At 43.2% G+C, this 19964-nt stretch overlaps 2 long non-coding RNA genes across 2 annotated transcripts; both read right to left on the bottom strand.

The window, feature by feature from the left end:
- Positions 1-268: 268 nt before the first annotated feature.
- Positions 269-5800, bottom strand: LOC142924070 (uncharacterized). Its single transcript, XR_012941205.1, has 2 exons — positions 5477-5800; positions 269-1677 (listed from the first exon to the last, which is right to left on the bottom strand). It is a non-coding gene; the product is annotated as an uncharacterized LOC142924070 (long non-coding RNA).
- Positions 5801-7384: 1584 nt separating this feature from the next.
- On the bottom strand, positions 7385-15906 carry LOC142924071 (uncharacterized). Its single transcript, XR_012941206.1, has 4 exons — positions 15237-15906; positions 12014-12136; positions 10998-11156; positions 7385-8531 (listed from the first exon to the last, which is right to left on the bottom strand). It is a non-coding gene; the product is annotated as an uncharacterized LOC142924071 (long non-coding RNA).
- Positions 15907-19964: the final 4058 nt, after the last annotated feature.

The following is a 19964-nucleotide window of genomic DNA, read 5'->3' as shown; positions in this document are numbered from 1 at the left end:
AACCTTTTGTTATTTTTCACACTGATTCTGGAAAAAGGTCCCATGATACAGCTTGTTTGGCTGGATGGGGCTAAATGGATGTGTCATAGGCTAGAAGAGAGATGGAATGATGTGGTACAGAAGGATGTGGATGGAGCTAATTGGACTTTGATGACTTGTACCAACAGTGTCAAAATCGGCCTCTGTGGAGGAGGTTTTCATATAAAGTCTTATAACTGTTTTCACAAGATCCCTAATCTCAAGCAAAAAGCCACCAGACACGAACATGTGACACATTTCAATGTTTATTTACCCGATTGCTACTAAGCATGCATCAATTTCCAATTGCAGTCGACAGACACATTATGGTTTGATGTGGAAAATAGACTGTTGCAGAGTGTGAATACGATCTTCAAATATATATATTTTTGAGAGCAGCTTACAGTCTTTTACATGATGAAGGATCATTGCCATTTATCATCCCGACCAGTAAACCATCTTAACCAATCAAATATGCTATGATTTTTGGAATACCATGAAACACTATTAAAGTGTTCATTTTTGTACATATTTTCATGAAATGTTTCCAATAGATGTTTATATAGTTTTCTTACACGCGTCATGTAGTTCACTATAATAATGGTTTTGATATCACGCCATTTACACAGGAGCGTCTCAGATAAGGGGCGTCTCAGATAAGTGCCATGCAGCACATTTCATGAGGTTATCTAAATTAAATTTTTTGCAGGCTCCTTGTGCAAACCAGTCTTGTTTTCACGTCGTTAGTAAAGCAAAACTCACAAACTCATGGACTGTGTTGACCGGGGGAGGTGAAGATAATCACCAATAACCTTGCCATGGACATACTCTAAGACAACCTCTGTAAAGGACGTTCTCCCTGTGGAACTCATCATCCCTTCTGGGTGCCCCGATCATTGCAGTGGTCCCCTAGAAGGCCAATAGACCCCCTCTGAGTACCCCGACTGCTCAACATCCATGGCAATTAATGTATGGGAGATGCGAGTTGATGACCCAGGTCAAAATAAAACAAGAATATAAATGTATCATACGTAGTTTGGACAACAATCACTTTGCTATCATGTATAATCAGGTTGGGCCAAATATTTAGACAGTGCATTCATTGTCCATTGTGTCAGTTTTGAAAGAATTAAGCAACATTGAAAAATAGCAAGCTCTGTCTTCATCTTCTGCCAATGCCAACATCATGCTCATGTTTGCTTTGCCAGGCCCGTTGACATGTGTGGCAAACCCAAAAGTTAAAAACGCTATTGACAACGCATGTAAAAAAAATACTTTTCTGATTTGACCCAAAATCCGTGTTCACTTGGAAATCATTTTTGCATTATGGTGCAGTTAAAATATAGTATTCAGCTCATTAAATTAACCTTTAAACATTAACTTTAAATCAGTTTTTGAAAAATATATTTATTGCCTTAATTAATTATTTTGATGTATAGTTCCCATAATATTTATATCCCTGGTCTATAGTATTCTGCTTGTGCAGAAATGTGTAAGAGACTACTGCATGTTCTGGTGAATCCAGTCCATGAACTTGGCGACGGTGCGCTAGACACCTGGCTGGTAAGCCCGTGCACAGCCAACGCCCCAGCTGGCGATTCCAGAAAGGAACCAGCGGCCGTTTGAGTCCTGGCAAACAAAGGGCCCCCCAGAGTATCCCTGCAACAGACACACACGACACCAATGTTAGAAGTTTACTGACTGACAAGGAGGCATGATGGAGCGCTGATTACAATGACCCAGTATAGGAAATGGCATGTCATGATACCAAAGAAGGCATATCAGAAGGTCCAATAAGTAGGTTTAAATGTTCAGTGCAAAGAGCAGTAGAACTGAGAGGCAGGCTTGAAATGTTGTGGGACTGGGATCCTGAATGAGGACTTTGTTGTGGAAGGCCCATTCAGGACATGGCATTAAAACTCCGCTCTCCTCTTACTTAAAAACAAACAAATGTCACAAAGGGTGATTAATGCACTCAGCAGTGACTTATCTGTGTGCTCCAGTTTCCTTCCACATATATACACTCACTAATTGGCTGGCAACATCTGGACATATATAGAAATGCAGGGCAATTGTTGGCGCAGGCTCACCTCCCTTGCAATATTCCAGCTTGGTCTTTGGCTCCTCAGCAATTCTGAGATGCAATTATCATGAACGACGCTATATAAAATGAATCGCTATATATACTTTTAAATAGCTTAGCAAATGTGCTAAATTATCAGTGACAATTTGCTTCATTCGGAAAAGCCACATAGATCAGAAGGCTGGGAATGCGTTCACGTCGTGCTGAACAGAGAGCTGTGCGAGTGACTCGAAGCGTGGCTGCCCCTGTGGCGCCCCAGCTGATGCCCGCATCGCTCGTGCCACTCTCCTGGACCACCGAGTCGTGGAACTACCCGCGGGACCCTGAGTCGATGCGACTCGTGTCATTGAGGGAGTGGCCGCAGGGCAAGTGAATGTCGGGTGCCCACAACTTGATCGGCATTATTTTCTATTGGCAAGCTTTAGGCAACCCTGTGATGAATTTGTATGTTTGTCTATAGGATACATTCATCATAGTAACAGGACTTTTCTTACCAAAATTTGTTCTTAATTATCATGGGAACTCAACACGTTCGTAAATAACAATGACCTTAAAATTAAATAAAAATGGAAAAATGTAGACTTTTGGGCAATGGCCCTTTTTCATTGTACAAATGGGAGACGGACCATTGCCCGAAACGTTGCATATAATGTTGTGTCTATTGAGGCCACAACATTACTGACTAATGTGTTGAGCTTTTTAGTTAATTGTTCTTGGGTACCACTGCCAACGCAGCAACAGCATTGCCAAATAATAATGTATCATCGGGTTAACTTATTAGTACTCCATCCTGCTCAGTCTGGGCCAGCGAAGCATTGAACCAGTTCAGATTTTGCTTTCCACTGATACTAGCCATGACTGGTTATCAAACTCATGTGGCTGGCTTCCACAGCAGAGCACGCTGAACAACACTGCCATTGCCGTGAATATTACATGTTTATATTGTTATTATAACATACGATACTTGTTTCCTACCACGTGTGTTGATCTCGATTTAAAGCTTTCGCGACTGCAGGGATTAATCTTCTTGGTTTTTTCGGTAAAGTCACGTAAAAGGGAAATAATAAAATAATAATAAAACATAATAAAATAAAATTATCACGACGTTTTGGCCACAACACAAGCAGCCGTCCTCAGGGGAAGAAACAGAGCTGTCGGAAAGACAGCGCTCCAATGAACACTGCTAAGCTTGGCAGCGTATTTTAAGCTGGATGGGAGGAGCAGAGCGCCTTGACAAAGGAGTTTACATATCAACAGAATAATTTTGCATTGAAGTAGCTATGTTAATGTGAGAGATTAGCAGGATGTTAAAGTCAGAAATTAGCATGTAACTGGGAGATTAGCATAATGTTAATGTGACGAATTAGCATGTAACTGGTCACGGAAGTGGCTATGTTAAAGTCAGAGTTTACATATCAACAGAAGAATTTAGTATACATTGAGGGAAAAAAGTATTTGATCCCCTGCTGATTTTGTACGTTTGCCCACTGACAAAGAAATTATCAGTCTATAATTTTAATGGTAGGTTTTTTTGAACAGTGAGAGACAGAATAACAACAACAAAAATCCAGAAAAACGCATGTCAAAAATGTTATAAATTGATTTGCATTTTAAGAGGGAAATAAGTATTTGACCCCCTCTCAATCAGAAAAATTTCTGGCTCCCAGGTGTCTTTTATACAGGTAACAAGCTGAGATTAGGAGCACACTCTTAAAGGGAGTGCTCCTAATCTCAACTTGTTACCTGTATAAAAGACACCTGTCCACAGATGCAATCAATCAATCAGATTCCAAACTCTCCACCATGGCCAAGACCAAAGAGCTCTCCAAGGAAGTCAGGGACAAGATTGTAGACCTACACAAGGCTGGAATGGGCTACAATACCATTGCCAAGCAGCTTGGTGAGAAGGTGACAACAGTTGGTTTGATTATTCGCAAATGGAAGAAACACAAAAGAACTGTAAATCTCCCTCGGCCTGGGGCTCCATGCAAGATCTCACCTCGTGGAGTTGCAATGATCATGAGAACCGTGAGGAATCAGCCCAGAACTACACGGGAGGATCTTGTCAATGATCTCAAGGCAGCTGGGGCCACAGTCACCAAGAAAACAACTGGTAACACACTACGCCGTGAAGGACTGAAATCCTGCAAAGCCCGCAAGGTCCCCCTGCTCAAGAAAGCACATATACATGCCCGTCTGAAGTTTGCCAATGAACATCTGAATGATTCAACTCGCCGTGTTTGGAGGAGGAATGCTGCCTATGACCCCAAGAACACCATCCCCACCGTCAAACATGGAGGTGGAAACATAATGCTATGGGGGTGTTTTTCTGCTAAGGGGACAGGACAACTTCACCGCATCAAAGGGACGATGGACAGAGCCATGTACCGTCAAATCTTGGGTGAGAACCTCCTTCTCTCAGCCAGGGCATTGAAAATGGGTCATGGATGGGTATTCCAGCATGACAATGACCCAAAACACACGGCCAAGGCAACAAAGGGGTGGCTCAAGAAGAAGCCCATTAAGGTCCTGGAGTGGCCTAGCCAGTCTCCAGACCTTAATCCCATAGAAAATCTCTGGAGGGAGCTGAAGGTTCGAGTTGCCAAAAGTCAGCCTCAAAACCTTAATGACTTGGAGAAGATCTGCAAAGTAGAGTGGGACAAAATCCCTCCTGAGATGTGTGCAAATCTGGTGGCCAACTACAAGAAACGTCTGACCTCTGTGATTGCCAACAAAGGTTTTGCCACCAAATACTAAGTCATGTTTTGCAGAGGGGTCAAATACTTTTTTCACTCATTAAAATGCAATCAATTTATAACATTTTTGACATGCGTTTTTCCGGATTTTGTTGTTGTTATTCTGTCTCTCACTGTTCACATAAACCTACCATTAAAATTATAGACTGATAATTTCTTTGTCAGTGGGCAAGCATACAAAATCAGCAGGGGATCAAATACTTTTTTGCCTCACTGCATATATAAATAAATAGTGCATATTTAGTGTATCATTGAGTGCATGTTTACGTGCTCTAACCCAAAAATCTCGATTATGGACTCAAAAAACCGCTGGGAGACTTCTCACTCAGACCCATAGCAAGACGATATCTCCCCAATATTCAAATTGTTCAAATATCCCCCGAACCAGCCCAGGATAAATTTAAAGATCATACTCGGCATTCTGAAGGTCCTCCGTGGCCTGACAATGATCACGTTGCCATGTTTACGCTTCTTACAAATATTTTTGCCCTGTTGAATCGATCACCAAACCCAAGTGACGGTAATGTTACGGTAAAAAAAACTCAGTGGGTGACCTCTGGGCACAGCATGACCTTGCAAACAGACGACCAATCGAGTTAAATAAACATGGGAAACGCACCTCGATGAACAGGCTGACTTCCCTGTGTGTTCGGACAAACTCGCAGGCAAAACGAACATGTCCCGAATGCCCACGTCCTTCAGGAACTGCATCTGGAGGTGTTGGCACACCAATTGCATCACCTAACAAAAGAGGAAAACAGCAGGAACGACGTGAATACATCATCGCCATGCAGCAGTCTACGCCCGTCAATTTCTCACAGCGGTAGTAAGGTCCTTAGGTGTCTGGGAGCACAAGGCAGGTGCAGGTGGGTGAGTCATAATTTCCTTCCCTTAAGCCAAAACTTATTTCAGGCTGTGCAAGAGATAATGACACAGGTGAATTGTCACAAAAGCCACTTAGAAAGCTGCCATGCTGTTAATGGTTAGTAAACTGAACTCACAGACCAGAGGTCGCTAAATGGGTACACCACAGTTAGCTGATCGGCAAGTCGTGTGTGATGCAGCAAAGTGTGGCTTTCAGCCGGCTCTTCCAACACATCTGGTCAACGTGGAAAAGTAGAATATGGGACCTTCCTGGTGTGGACTAATCAGTTTCAAAGACAATGCATATATTATCAGAGCATGTTTCCATGTTCACCACAAGTACGTGTGGTTAATGCAGACAGGATTCCTTGAATAAGGATTCTGTTTGGTGTTTTAACATCTTGACACCTGTTGTATTGCCAGAAAGGGTAAACCCTATTGTTATATGGAAAAGTAGACCAAATACTCGTAAAGAGTTCGCTCTCATGAAGGTCTTTTCACCAGTGGTGGTGTGACCAAGCAATTGCAGAGCTGCACTTTTATATAAGTCAGGTCAGAGCCAGATACACATTGGAGGATAAACATCCCAGTGGCTGGGCAATTGTTGTGCAATAATGTCAGGTCAAACTTACTTAGAATATTTACAGGTGCATTTTATTCATGCCGTATATATTAATGCACACATTGTGTAGTAGTATTATTAAACTCACCTTTAATGACGATGACCATAAACATGATTAAGAGTAACTATTAATGAATGTGTGACTGTACGATGTGGACGTAGCAGAGGGGCCCCCCACGGTGGGCGGTGACGCAACGCGCGCAGTGGCCCGCGTCACGTGGTTGACACCTCACGTGCACAGAGCGAGGCAGGCAGAGCCAGAGGGGGGGGGCATTGCCTAGGCGACGCTGGCGTCCTCGCGGTCTACTCCACGGTAAAGCTGCGTGTCACTTGGTGACCCCCCCACCGCCTCTTACTGGACACCTGTGAGTGAGAGCTTGATAGCGCTTCGGATTTCTCCAGGGTCAAAACAGATTTTGATTCCGAGTACAGTGTGCACAGCACCTGTACGACGGGTCCTCGTTTAACGCAGTAGATGCGTTCCTGAAAAGTGCAGCGCTAAGCGAAAATATTTCCCCCGTAATGAATGTCCACGCGCAGTCAGAATTGGGTTACAAATAACTTGGGGGGACGCCGCCGCGTTACCGTCTCGTCTCGCTCAACCGCGCAGCTCAAGAAAGTCGCCTTATGGCGGTGCGCGTTCCCTAAATGAAGGCAACCGCGTTATAGCGTGAACACGCGGGACAGACCCAGTTGTCGTGTGCGGGTCAACTCCATGAGATAAACTTGCTGCCGACTTCATGCGTTGTATACGCCCAGTGCTCAGCCAATTGTTGTGAGCGTCGCTCCTCTGCCCTCTGTTGTTAATGGAGGGAGACTGCACCCAACTGCCAAGTATCATCCTTCGTGAGCCTCTTCAAAACGCTGATCTTGACACCGCTGGAAGCAGCCATTGGCCTTGACCTCACCCCACAACAGTGCAAGTTTAACCGCTCAACATTAAAACACAACGATGGGTCACTTGCACCAATCGCACAGCATCACAGCGTTGACTCTCAGCTGTTGCTTGTGTAGAGGGGGTCAGATTGTCCAGACATTCGGTTGATACTAATAGGGTTTATTTGCCAGTATTGCAGATTATTTGAATTCCATTTGTTTGGGCGTCAGGGTGGTGCAGTGGTCACGCCCGTGCATGGCATCTTCTGAAGGAGTGCCTGGCTTCGCTTTCCTAATTCTGGTCCCTTTCTCTGCAAGGGTTTACTCCCATAGCAAAACAACAACAAAAACATACACTGTAACTGGTACTAGTCAAACATCTGGGATTGTTTTTGTTATGCTGCCTTGCCCAAAATGGCATTTGGTGATAAAAAAATTTGGCAGGAATTGATGCACTAATGCAATTTGAACTCTTATATATTTTTATTTCATGACTTGCTTAGCGTTCATATTCTTGGTTCTTTCCGTAAAGTCACGTAAATAGAAAACAAGAAATAAAATTCAAATTAAATAAAAAAAATCAATAAAAAAACAAATAAAAAATAAATTGAAAATAATAAAAGCAAAAAACCCAGGACGTTTCAATCGCAACACAAGCGGTCTTTATTTTATTGTTTTTGTTTGGTGTTTACGTGACTTTACCGAAAGAACCAAGAATATGAATTCCTGCAGTCACGAAAGTTAAGTCAAAATTTGCTTCGCGTTCCTTTACTTTGCCCTCCTATCTGTTTGTATTGTTGTTTGTTGTTGTAACTTTCTGACTCGCCCCGACTGGACATCTGTGAAAAAGAGCTTAATAGCTCATCAGATTCGTCCAGCCTAATTAAAGATTCTGATTCGGACATTAACTGACCCAGTTTTCGCGTGGAGATCACGGCCAGGATGTGGAACAAAGGGACCCCCGGTCACACTCACGTGGAATGCCTAGGGCATTGCACAGCATTTAAATGGACTAGTTTTGTGAGATTGAGTGGTGGCTTAGGGAAGGCCTTTATTCAACAATGTATATCATGGCCGATAAGAATTTGTATAGTCATACACCATAGCCCACGATTTCCTGCACCGTTCATTCACTTGAGGAGACTGCGCATGGTGGAGATGGATGACCCTCGGTATCCTGTCCCAAAGTGATTCCAGTGGTTCAGGTAGTGGAAGAGTTGCTAGAGCTTCTGGTTCTTGCCGAAGCCTTGTGACTTTGGGATGAGAGCGTGGTAGGATGAGTGAAGCGTAGAGCTAAAGCTCCTGGAACATCCTGTACCCAAACAACACCAAACATTCAAAATCTTACAATGCTGCTGTTCCAGCACGAACAACATAACAATGAACAACATATTCTTAGTTTTTTCGGTAAAGTCACGTTGAAGAGAAACAACAAAATAATAAAATATATATAAAACAATAAAAAATTATCACGACGTTTCGACCATAACTCAAACGGTCGTCTTCAGAACAAAATTCTACTCACCTGGTATCGACAATCAAGGGTATTTCCCTGTCCCCAGACGACCTGCTTGTCAGTTTTGATGTAGTTTCCTTATTCACCAAGGTTCCTGTACCTGACACCATTGCAATCATTGAAGACTTAGTTCATCAAGGACTAAACACTGAGGTACCCCCCCTGGTGAGACATTGTTTAACCAATACATACTGCACTTGGAATGGAACTTTCTACAAACAAACTGAGGGCACCCCAATGGGCTCCCCCCTTTCTCCAGTTATAGCTAACATTTTCATGGAGAAATTTGAGACTGACGCCATCCAGACTGCCACTCTGCGCCCAACCTTATGGAAGAGGTACGTGGATGACACTTTTGTCATCTGGCCACATGGCCGGCCTGCTCTAGACCAATTCTTCGACCACATCAATTCCATACACCCAGCCATCAGATTTACCATGGAAGTCGAAATAGATGGCAAGATACCTTTTTTGGATGTCCTAATTAAAAAGAGACCTGATGGTTCAATGAGCCACTCTGTCTACAGGAAAGCTACCCATACGGATGCTTATCTGAAACCGGATTCCCACCACCATCCATCACAGAAGAATTCTCTCATCAAGACTCTGTATCATAGAGCCCAATGCATATCCGACCAGGAACACACAAGCAGTGAACTCAAGCACGTACACCAAGCTCTTAGGGCTAATGGTTACTCCGACTATACAATCCGCAAAGCTATCACTCAAACCATGAAGAAGAACCCTCTTGAGGAGCCTTTCAAAACCATCACTTTACCCTACATTGCTGGGATCACAAAAAAAGATCTCCAAAATCTTGAATAAACACAAGATCCAGGTCCATTTCAACACATTACATAAAATCCGTGATCTGGTTCCGTCTGTAAAAGATGTGATTCCGGACATACAATACCCTGGTGTCTACAAACTAAGTTGCCTCTGTGGTAGTAGTTACATTGGAGAAACCAAACGCCATGTCTCGGACCGCATTCGTGAACACAAAGCAGACCTTAAACACGGTAGGACCAACACCTCGGCCGTGGCAGATCATTGTTATAATTCAGTAGGCTCACATGACATTGACTTTTCCAAGACAGAGGTTCTTTGTAAGCCATCTGGCTTCCATGAGAGATTCGTTCATGAGGCTATCCACATATACAAGCACAGAGACAATTTCAACCGAGAAGATGGATTCTATCTTAGCAATCATTGGAAAGATTTGATAAACCATTTCAGGTCTTAATTGATTGTTCACGCTTACAGTGGCTTTCAGACAGCATACATTATACAAAATTTCGTCTCCCCCCTCCACTTTTCAGAATATAGATGGACTAGTCCTGGGTAAACTGCCAAATCGTTGCGCGTGGCGCTAACGGTTTTTATAAATAAATAAATGCGCCGTTTAAAAATTAATTTATGCGAACCAACACACCTGAAGACGACCGTTTGAGTTATGGTCGAAACGTCGTGAGAATTTTTAGTTGTTATATATATTTTATTATTTTGTTGTTTCTCTTCAACGTGACTTTACCGAAAAAACTAAGAATATGAATTACTGCAGTCACGAAAGCTTTAAAATCAAAATGAACATTTTCACAAATTCAACGTAATGCAGGTAATTGAGTGGCTCGAGGTTAATTTCAATGTCAGAGCACCGAGCCAATGCCATTGAGGTCCTCCGTTCAAAATTCAGTGAACCATCTATCAACAAACGTTCCTGCGAATTGAGGGCAGGAATGCTGTGGTCTCAACTTGGTCACCAATGGCTGCTCAGTAAGCATAATGTCAAATGTGTTTTTGTTCACTGAAGCATATCCCAGCTCTGAGGGTTTGAATTCCATTTGACGTGTAATGAATTATCTTCAGCTTGGATTCCTGGTAAAGCACATCAGTGGCAACTTGTCTCTGAACCAGGGGTTCCTTGTTCGATAAACTGAGTTTCTGGAACATTCAAGCATCCTCAAGCGCCGTGGATAAATAAGAGTTTTATCGTTCCACTATTGTTTTGTGCACCGTATCAGCTTTAACAGGATTTGCCCAAAAAGCCTTAGCAAGGAAGGATGAGTCTTTGTAAGTTAGCAAATATAGAGAATGGAGACCTCAGCATGTAGAGATCTCAACCACAACTCTACCTGGTCTCTGTTATTTATTTAATGAGCCAGCCCTTGCCACAGAGGTTATACGAATGAACCTTGCATGCCACAGACAGGGCAGTGAACGGCAGTTGCTGCTATTGTTTTGGTTGTTTGTAGCTTTTTTTACCCAGCGATGGCAAGCTCGTACTCCGAGTGCCTATAGAAGGAGGCTGGGTCAAAGATCACGGGCCCTTCATGAATCTCTGCAGCGTTCCCAGTCCATAGGTCACCGTGGAGCAGTGCCGGAACCACCTCTACATCCCGGAAAAAAATCCCCCAACCGAAGCTGCACACCACGCAAAAAACAACACCACTTTATTCATGATAACGTTGTTTTCGAGTTAGATCGCATAAATTTACATGCGTCGTACACCCACCTCCAATTGCCATTAGGCAATTGCCAGAGGCCAGAACGCTTCTGGCAATTGCTTGATGATGCTGGGTGTAATCACCAGCGAAAGGTCGTACTCGTTTGAAAATGTTCTGCGTTTCCTCTCTAACACACCAGAGTGCCGAAGCAATAACATAAATGGCACGTTCTGTTCATGTCAGAAACATTACTAATGGGCTGTGTTGGGTGGATGTGGGTGTACGACGCATTTACACTGACACGATCTAAGCCAAAAAAAACTTTATCATGAATAATATTGGTCGCGAAAGCCTGCGTGTGAAACACCACTTTACCTTTAAAGTCACCTCGAAAACCCACTGCGATCAAATGGGTTTCCCATATGGCTGTGCACATGATGAGCTACACTGCTACATGTATTAACTCTTTCCTGCTCCGAGATGACTGCAAGTTGCGGGGTGCATCCCGTTCACCGCTGAATCTCGTGTACGTCATCGGAACGTAATAGGAAGTAAATATTAAAAAAACTTTATTAGTACCGAGGATCCCACAAGGCCGTGCGGGAAGGTGTGTAGCACAGTTTGGTACCAGCTATAACAGAGTGCTGTCCTGTCGCTACGGTGCTCTGTGGCGAGTACAATGTCTTTAAAAACAACGGCGCTATTCCTCTCTAAATAAAATTACCGCTGAACCGCTTGCGCGTCCCGAGATTCGGTGAACGAGACCCATCCTGAAATGAGCAGTCGTCTCGGAACAGGAAAGGGTTAAGGGCGAGAGTGAAACAGCTTACGAACCTGAAGCCGAGACCAGAGCTCGCGGGTTTCCCGTTCACCGTAGTCCTTCTCTATCATGTCCAGCTGAAGCTGCAGTCGCTGCCGTGAGAAGAACGTCACCCAGTCCTCCTGCCACTCATTCAGCTGGTGGCATAAATATAGTTTTATTACGGACATTTAGAAACATAAGCAAATAATACCTACTTTATTTGGCCAATCCTTGACCTAAAACAGGGATATTCACTCATTTTCGGAGGGGGGCCACTTTCGCGAATAAGACATTATCAGTGAAAGAGCCACCTCACATTTAAAACCATTGGGGGGTTTGACAGCATGATGGGGTGTTTTCACTTGTGTGTATTGTCGGGGACTGCACGTCAGGGGTCGCAGTAAAAAGGACACCAGGGACTGCCACCGGCCCGCGGGCCTTGCAATGAAGAACACGGACTTAAGATGTCACCCAGCAACGTTGAAATTTACGTACAAATGGCTGGGTAATTCTTAAGACATAATTCGACACTCATGTTATGTACCGATTATCATGCTGTAGTCTTTGAACATCTCATTTCAGCCACCAATTGATATCCTCATAAAAAATACAACAGCATTGATCCTAATGATAGGTTCTGCACTTAATTCCCACACCTCCGTTTAGCACGGTTGGCTATGTACGGTGGAAAGGAAGTTCAACATACATTCATACAAGTCTGTCAAACCTGGCTGAGTGTAATTGGTAATTAGCGAAAACATAACTGATTATGTGAACACTGGTTATGCAAGATCGATCTCTGAGGGAACTTGAGTGACATCTGGTGATGTCAGTTGTAACTGTGTGCCCTGTTATCAATGGTACAACTGTGTGCAATGGAAGAAAATATATGCATTTTTTTAATCAAATATATTGTTTTATAAATTTGTGTACTTATGCAAGATAAAATGTACGCCAATCTAGTTCTTTTTAAAATGTAACCTTAAACCAATGTTACCATCATCAGTGGTTAATAGACTATTACACAAAGGACTCTCATATTTCTACGATGTAATACTAATTAGACTGACATCTGAACAACAGCTGATTTCACCGCTCCATGATAAAACTAATTTAATCAAGTAAACATTATTGCCGTTCCTATAAAACTTTGCTCACCCAGGCTGTCCTTCAACAAAAGGGTACATTAAATCTAAAATATAGTTTTTCTGGGTTAGATCGCATAAAAATAAATGAGCCGTTAAACCCACCACCACCTAACAGCCAATTAGTAAGGTTGTCACGTAAACGGAACATGCCAATCCGCTACTTGTACAGCAAACAGAAGTGTTGGAGAGAAAATCCACAACATTTACAATCTGAGTATGACGTTTCGCCAGTAATTACAACTATCATCATTAGGTGGACAGCCAAATTCGTAGAGAAATCCACCTGTTTCATTCCTTGGAGGGATAGATGTGATTACGTCACTTGTGAGCCCTTCACGAATTGGAATGTTCTGTTTATGTGACAAACCTTACGAATTGGCTGTGTCGGTGGTGGCGGGTTTAACGACAAATTTATATTTCAACGATCTAACCCAAAAAAAAACGATATTATGGATGATATTGGCCGCGAAAGCCTACGTGTTAAACGGGTATATTAAAATTTAAATGGGCTACAACCAGTTTCATGACTTTAAAGCGGAGATCACATGTGGGATGTAACCACAGCATATAGCCGTATGAATCCCACATACTCTACATCCTCCTGCCCAGGGTCCATACCTGTTGGGAGAAATTCAAGACTGAAATTTTTATCAAAATCTGTAAAGCACATGAGAACCTTAATTTAGCAGTCTCAAACTGACTGGGACCCCTGTCGTGACGGAGCAGCTGAACATTGCACAAAATCATCAACCCATATACAGATATATACCAAGGGTGACCAACTTTCCTGACCCTACCAGCAGCATACCATAATCTTCAGATGGCCGCGGGAGCCACAAGAGATAAAGATTAGCCATACAGAAGTTGACTCGTGTCGACTGGCTGTGGAATTTTGAGTTTAGAAATCTCAGTGCCCTGGGAGTACTCATGGCCTGCCTCCGATACCAGATTGTTCTCACTTCATATAAAGTTAAATTGAAGAGTTACAAATTAGCAGCGCCTCTGCAAAGCCACACTTGAACTGCCCAGGAGCCACATGCAGATGCCGAGCGATGGTCTGGCCAACCATGGTATTTTCTGTACATTATAGACTTGTAAATCTAGCGTATATAAAAAAAATAGCTGAAAACATTTATTTGAGCATTTACTCTATTGCCCTTTAATGAATGAATAGCAAAACTACATGAACTCTCTCCTAAAGCCTTCTTTTGGCTAGCAGACCTTGACATTTATCTCCTGAACATATTGCGATTATATTCTTGGTTCTTTCGGCAAAGTCACGTAGAAGGGAAATAATACAAATAAAACATAATATAATAAAATTCTCACGACATTTCGGCCACAACGCAAGCAGCCGTCCTCAGGTGAAGAAACAGAGCTGTCGGAAAGACAGCGTCTTAATGAACACTGCCCAGTGTTCACTGCCCAGTGTTCATTAAGACGCTGTCTTTCCGACAGCTCTGTTTCTTCATCTGAGGACGTCTGCTTGCGTTGTGGCCGAAACTTCGTGAAAATTTTATTATATAATGTTTTATTTGTATTATTTTATTATTTCCCTTCCACGTGACTTTACCGAAAGAACCAAGAATATGAATTCCTGCAGTCACGAAAGCTTTAAATCGAAAAATATTGCGATTAGCAAAAATATAAAGGGACGCAATGTTGAATTCTCTAAGTCTCCTTTGCAGAAGAGTTTGCCCTGATGGACTTTCATATATTACCCAACATAATTCATATAAAAGTACATTGCACACACATGAACAATACAGTTCCCTTCATCACAAAGATGGCTAAAACAAAGAGATGTGATTAGGTGTGGAAAATCATGACCGCTGGCTCACTGGTTGTGTTCATGTATGAAATAATGACAGCATGTGTGTATCTCATTCACTAGCTCAATCGCTTGATTTTTACGATTAATAAACAGCTGTATGAAATGTGTGTTTGTTTACACACAAATCGCCTGTTTACACATATTCATTAGATCCGATTAGCATGCCTACTCTCAGTGCGAAGGAATGTCAACATAATACATAGTTGACATGATGCTAGGGTTGGATCGGTGGGCCTAGTTTTCCACATGTTTTACATTTTCATGATTCAATACCGATAGTTTTCTCTTCCTTGTGAAGCCTCTCTCCAATCTTCCTGTTGTGAAGGTGCATTTCAGCCAGATGCTGCCCCAACAAGCCTGAGCCCCTGTCAGAGTGTACAACACAATAGACCTGTCAAAGAAAACATTAACTTTATCATGTCAACAAACCCCAAGTAATAATTCATATGCAAACTAAACTACATCATATTTGTCCAGGTGGTCTGTGGCCGAGAACCTCGTTTGAAAATACAAATATATCAGTTCACATTCTGGTTTGGGTGACTCAAAACAATATTCTTCTGGGGTTTATACAATGAGTGTTACTTCCTGGGAAGTCAATCCTATGTAGACTATAAATGACACCATTTTTTATTTTACCAGAGCTATTTTTCAGAACCGACCTGGCCACAAATGATAGCCTAACGAAGTGGCTTATCACATGGAAATTTATAGCAGCCAAATGCTCAAAATACTCATGTTTCTAAATGTGCAGGGAAAAACTGGAGAAACTGGAGAAAACCCTGCACGACCACGGGGAAAACATGCAAACTTCAAATATACAGCAGGCGTCAAGGTCGGGATTGAACCTACGAAGTTCAATATACCAGGCGAGGTAGTTAACATCTCCTAGCCACCATGGCGCCCCATTCTCTGACTTATCCACCCACCCACCCACTCGTAAAGCCACCCACCCACTCACTCACCCTGCCACGTACTGAATCTCTAAACCAACAACTCAACCACCCACCCACTCATCCAACCTCTCACTTGCTAAACCAGCCACTCACCAACCCACCGACCCACTCATCCACCTATTCACTTTAAATAGTTCAACTACAATTGACTTAATTTAAATTCACCAGGTAAGGCCCACTGAGCTATACAGATCCTTGTCGGAAACGATGTGGCATACAAATGATAGCTCAAAGAAGTGGCTTATCACGTGGACATTTATAGCAGCCAAAGCCTCTAAATATATATTTCTAAATATGCATGAAAAACTCGGAGGTCCCAGAGAAAAATCCATGCAACCACAGGGAGAACATGCAAACTCCAAATATACAGGCGTCACGATCCGGATCGAACCCACGATGTCCTATACAAATGGCGAGGGAGTTAACATTCCGCTACCCTGGCGCTCCACTCTGACTCAGCCTCCCACCCACCCACTCGCCTCCCACCCACCCACTCAAACACCCAGCCAAGCACTCATGAACCCAATCACCCTGGCACCCACTCAATCGCGAAACCCACTCACTCATCAACACACCCAGCCACTCACTTAACCACTTACCTACGAACCCACCTGCATACCCCCCACTCACTAACTCAACGACCCACTCACTCAACACTCCACTAACCCACCCACTCACCTATTCATGCCCCAAATCACACACTGACCCATTCACCCACTTAATCTATACCTCATGCACTCACCCACCCACCTGCGCAGCAGCCACTTATCTACTCACCCACCCACTCATCCTGCCACCTACTCAACCTCTAACCCACCCACGCACCGAACTACCCACCTACCCAATCACCCATCCAATAAACTACAACTAAACTATTTTGTATTTTACCAGGTAATCCCCACAGAGCTATATAAAACATTTTAGAAGTGATCTGGTTACAACTGATACGTGAACGAAGTGGCTTATCAAGCTGACATTTAGTGCAACCAAATCTTCTAAACAAATCTTGACTCTAAATGCGGAGGGATAAATCTGGAGGACCCGGAGAAAGATCCACGAGGACACAGGCAAAACATTAAAACTCATAATATACAAGCAGCAGGGTCAGAATCGAATACACGATTTCCTGTATACTCAGTGAGGTAGTTAATATCTCACCATAGTGGCACCCCGCTCTCTGACCCACTCACCCAATTACACACTAACTCACCCACTCAACCTCCCACATTAACTTACCCACCCACCAGTCACTCCCCCATTCACCCAACCACCCCCTCACTCACCCAACCACGCACCAACTCACCTACCCACTAACTCACCCACCCATCTTCTCCCGCACTCAGCCAGCCACCCGCTCAATCACGTGCCGACTAACTTACTCACACACTCACCGACCAATACACCCATTCACCCACTCATTTCCCACCCACAATCTCACTACCCAAGCCAACCACCCAGCCCCTCACTCACTCACTTATTCAATCACTCACTACCCCACACACTCACCCAACCACTTGCTCACTTACCCATACGCTAACCCAACCACTCACTCACCGACTCACCCACCCACTAACTCATCAAAATTAATTCTCAACCACTCACCCAACCACCCACGCAATCTCATACCCACTAACTCACTCACCTACCCATTTATGCACTCACGCACCCACTTACTCCCTCACTCACTCACGCACCCACCAACCAACCCACCTACCCATCTCTTCACTCACTCACCCACCCACACAGTCAATCACTCACCTACATACCTACCCACTAATACTCACCCACTCATCCAACAACGAACTCACCAACCCACCCGCCGACTCACTCACTCAGGTACTAACCCACTCAACTTATAGCCCACACACTAACCACCTAACCACCTACCCACACACTCACTCACTCATCCACCCACCCAAACATCCACTCACCCACCCACTAATTCACCCACCCACTCACTCCCTCATCCATCCACTCACCTACTCGCCCATCCACTCACTTACTCAATGAGCCACTCACCCTCTCACCCAGTACTTACACATCAACTAACCCTGCCACCCACTCAATTTCTAACCCACCCACTCACCCAACCAGCTGCCCACTCCCTCAGCCACTCACCTACTTACCCACCCCACTTACACATCCACTTACCCTGCAATCCACTCAATTTCTAATCCCCCACTCACCCAACCACCCGCCCACTCATCTACTCACCCATTACCACGGAATTATTCACCCACCCATCAGTCAACCACCCAATAATTCAACCACTCACAAACTAAATCACCTATTAATTAAACCACCCACTACCTCAACCACCCACTAACTTAACCACCGAGCCACTCACCCACTCAGCAAGCCACCCACTACTATATCTCTAACCCAATATCTCACTCACCCACCGCCCACTCACCTACACACGTATGCACTCACACACCGCTCACTCACCTACACACTAAATCATGTTTATTTTACCAGGTTAGGTCCAATGAGCTACATAGCTCGTTTTCAAAACAACCTTCACCACAAATAAACCGACCATTAAAATTATAGACTGATCATTTCTTTGTCAGTGGGCAAACGTACAAAATCAGCAGAGGATCAAATACTTTTTTCCCTCACTGTACATTGCGGGGGTCACAAAAATATCTCCAAAATCCTGAATAAACACAAGATCCAGGTCCGATTCAACACAGTACAAAAATCCGTGATCTGGTTCCATCTGTAAAGGATGTGGTTCCAGACATACAGTACCCGGGCGTTTACAAACTAAAGTGCCTCTGTGGTAGCAGCTACATTGGAGAAACCATACGACATATATCGGACCCCATCCGCGAACATAAAGCAGACTTGAAACACGGTAGGATGAACTCCTCTGCCGTGGCAGATCACTGTTATAATTCAGTGGGCTCACATGACATTGACTTCTCCAAGACAGAGGTTTTTTGCAAGCCAACCGGCTACCATGAGAGATTCGTTCATGAGGCCATCCACATATACAAGCACAGAGACAATTTCAACCGAAAAGATGGATTCTGGCTTAGTAACCATTGGAAAGATGTTTTAAACCATTTCGGTTCTTAATTGGTTGTATTTGATGGTGATTTTCAGACCGCAGACCTTTCGCTGGCACTGCCTCTTAATACTTCACACACCACGGTCAATGGTATGGTTTACAACATGTAGTATAATAATTAATAGTATAACATTGTAATGTTTAACATAACTCATAAGGCAATATATAGCATCGTAATTGCATAATGAATATACATCAGTGTGGTATATAGTAGTGTAATATCACAAGTCTAATAGTTTATAATCTAAAGTATAGGGTAGTGTAAAGTAATGCATTGTATAATTCAAAAGTGGAATTTGTCTATGATATGATGTTATACCATGTAAATTTTGATTTAAAGCTTTCGTGACTGCAGTAATTCATATTCTTAGTTTTTTCGGTAAAGTCACGTTGAAGAGAAACAACAAAATAATAAAATATATATAAAACAATAAAAAATTCTCACGACGTTTCGACCATAACTCAAACGGTCATCTTGAGGTGTGTTGGTTTGCATAAATGTATTTTTAAACGGCGCATTTATTTATATATATATAAAAAGACGTTAGCGTCACGCGCAGCGATTTGGCAGTTTACCCAGGACTAGTCCATCTATATTTTGAAAAGAGGAGGGGGGAGATGAAATTTTATAATGTATGCTGTCTGAAAGCCAATGTAAGCGTGAACAATCAATTAAGAACTGAAATGGTTTATCAAATCTTTCCAATGATTGCTAAGATAGAATCCATCTTCTCGGTTGAAATTGTCTCTGTGCTTGTATATGTGGATAGCCTCATGAACGAATCTCTCATGGAAGCCAGATGGCTTACAAAGAACCTCTGTCTTGGAAAAGTCAATGGCATGTGAGCCTACTGAATTATAACAATGATCTGCTACGGCCGAGGTGTTGGTCCTACCGTGTTTAAGGTCTGCTTTGTGTTCACGAATGCGGTCCGAGACATGGCGTTTGGTTTCTCCAATGTAACTACT

The sequence above is a fragment of the Petromyzon marinus genome, chromosome 8 (assembly GCF_048934315.1).
Source record: "Petromyzon marinus isolate PM22_M1 ecotype Great Lakes invasive population chromosome 8, UKy_Petmar_22M1.pri1.0, whole genome shotgun sequence".
Classification (NCBI taxonomy): Eukaryota; Metazoa; Chordata; class Hyperoartia; order Petromyzontiformes; family Petromyzontidae; genus Petromyzon; species Petromyzon marinus.
The sequence above is the reverse complement of the archived record's forward strand: the minus strand, read 5'-3'. Positions and strand labels throughout refer to the sequence as shown.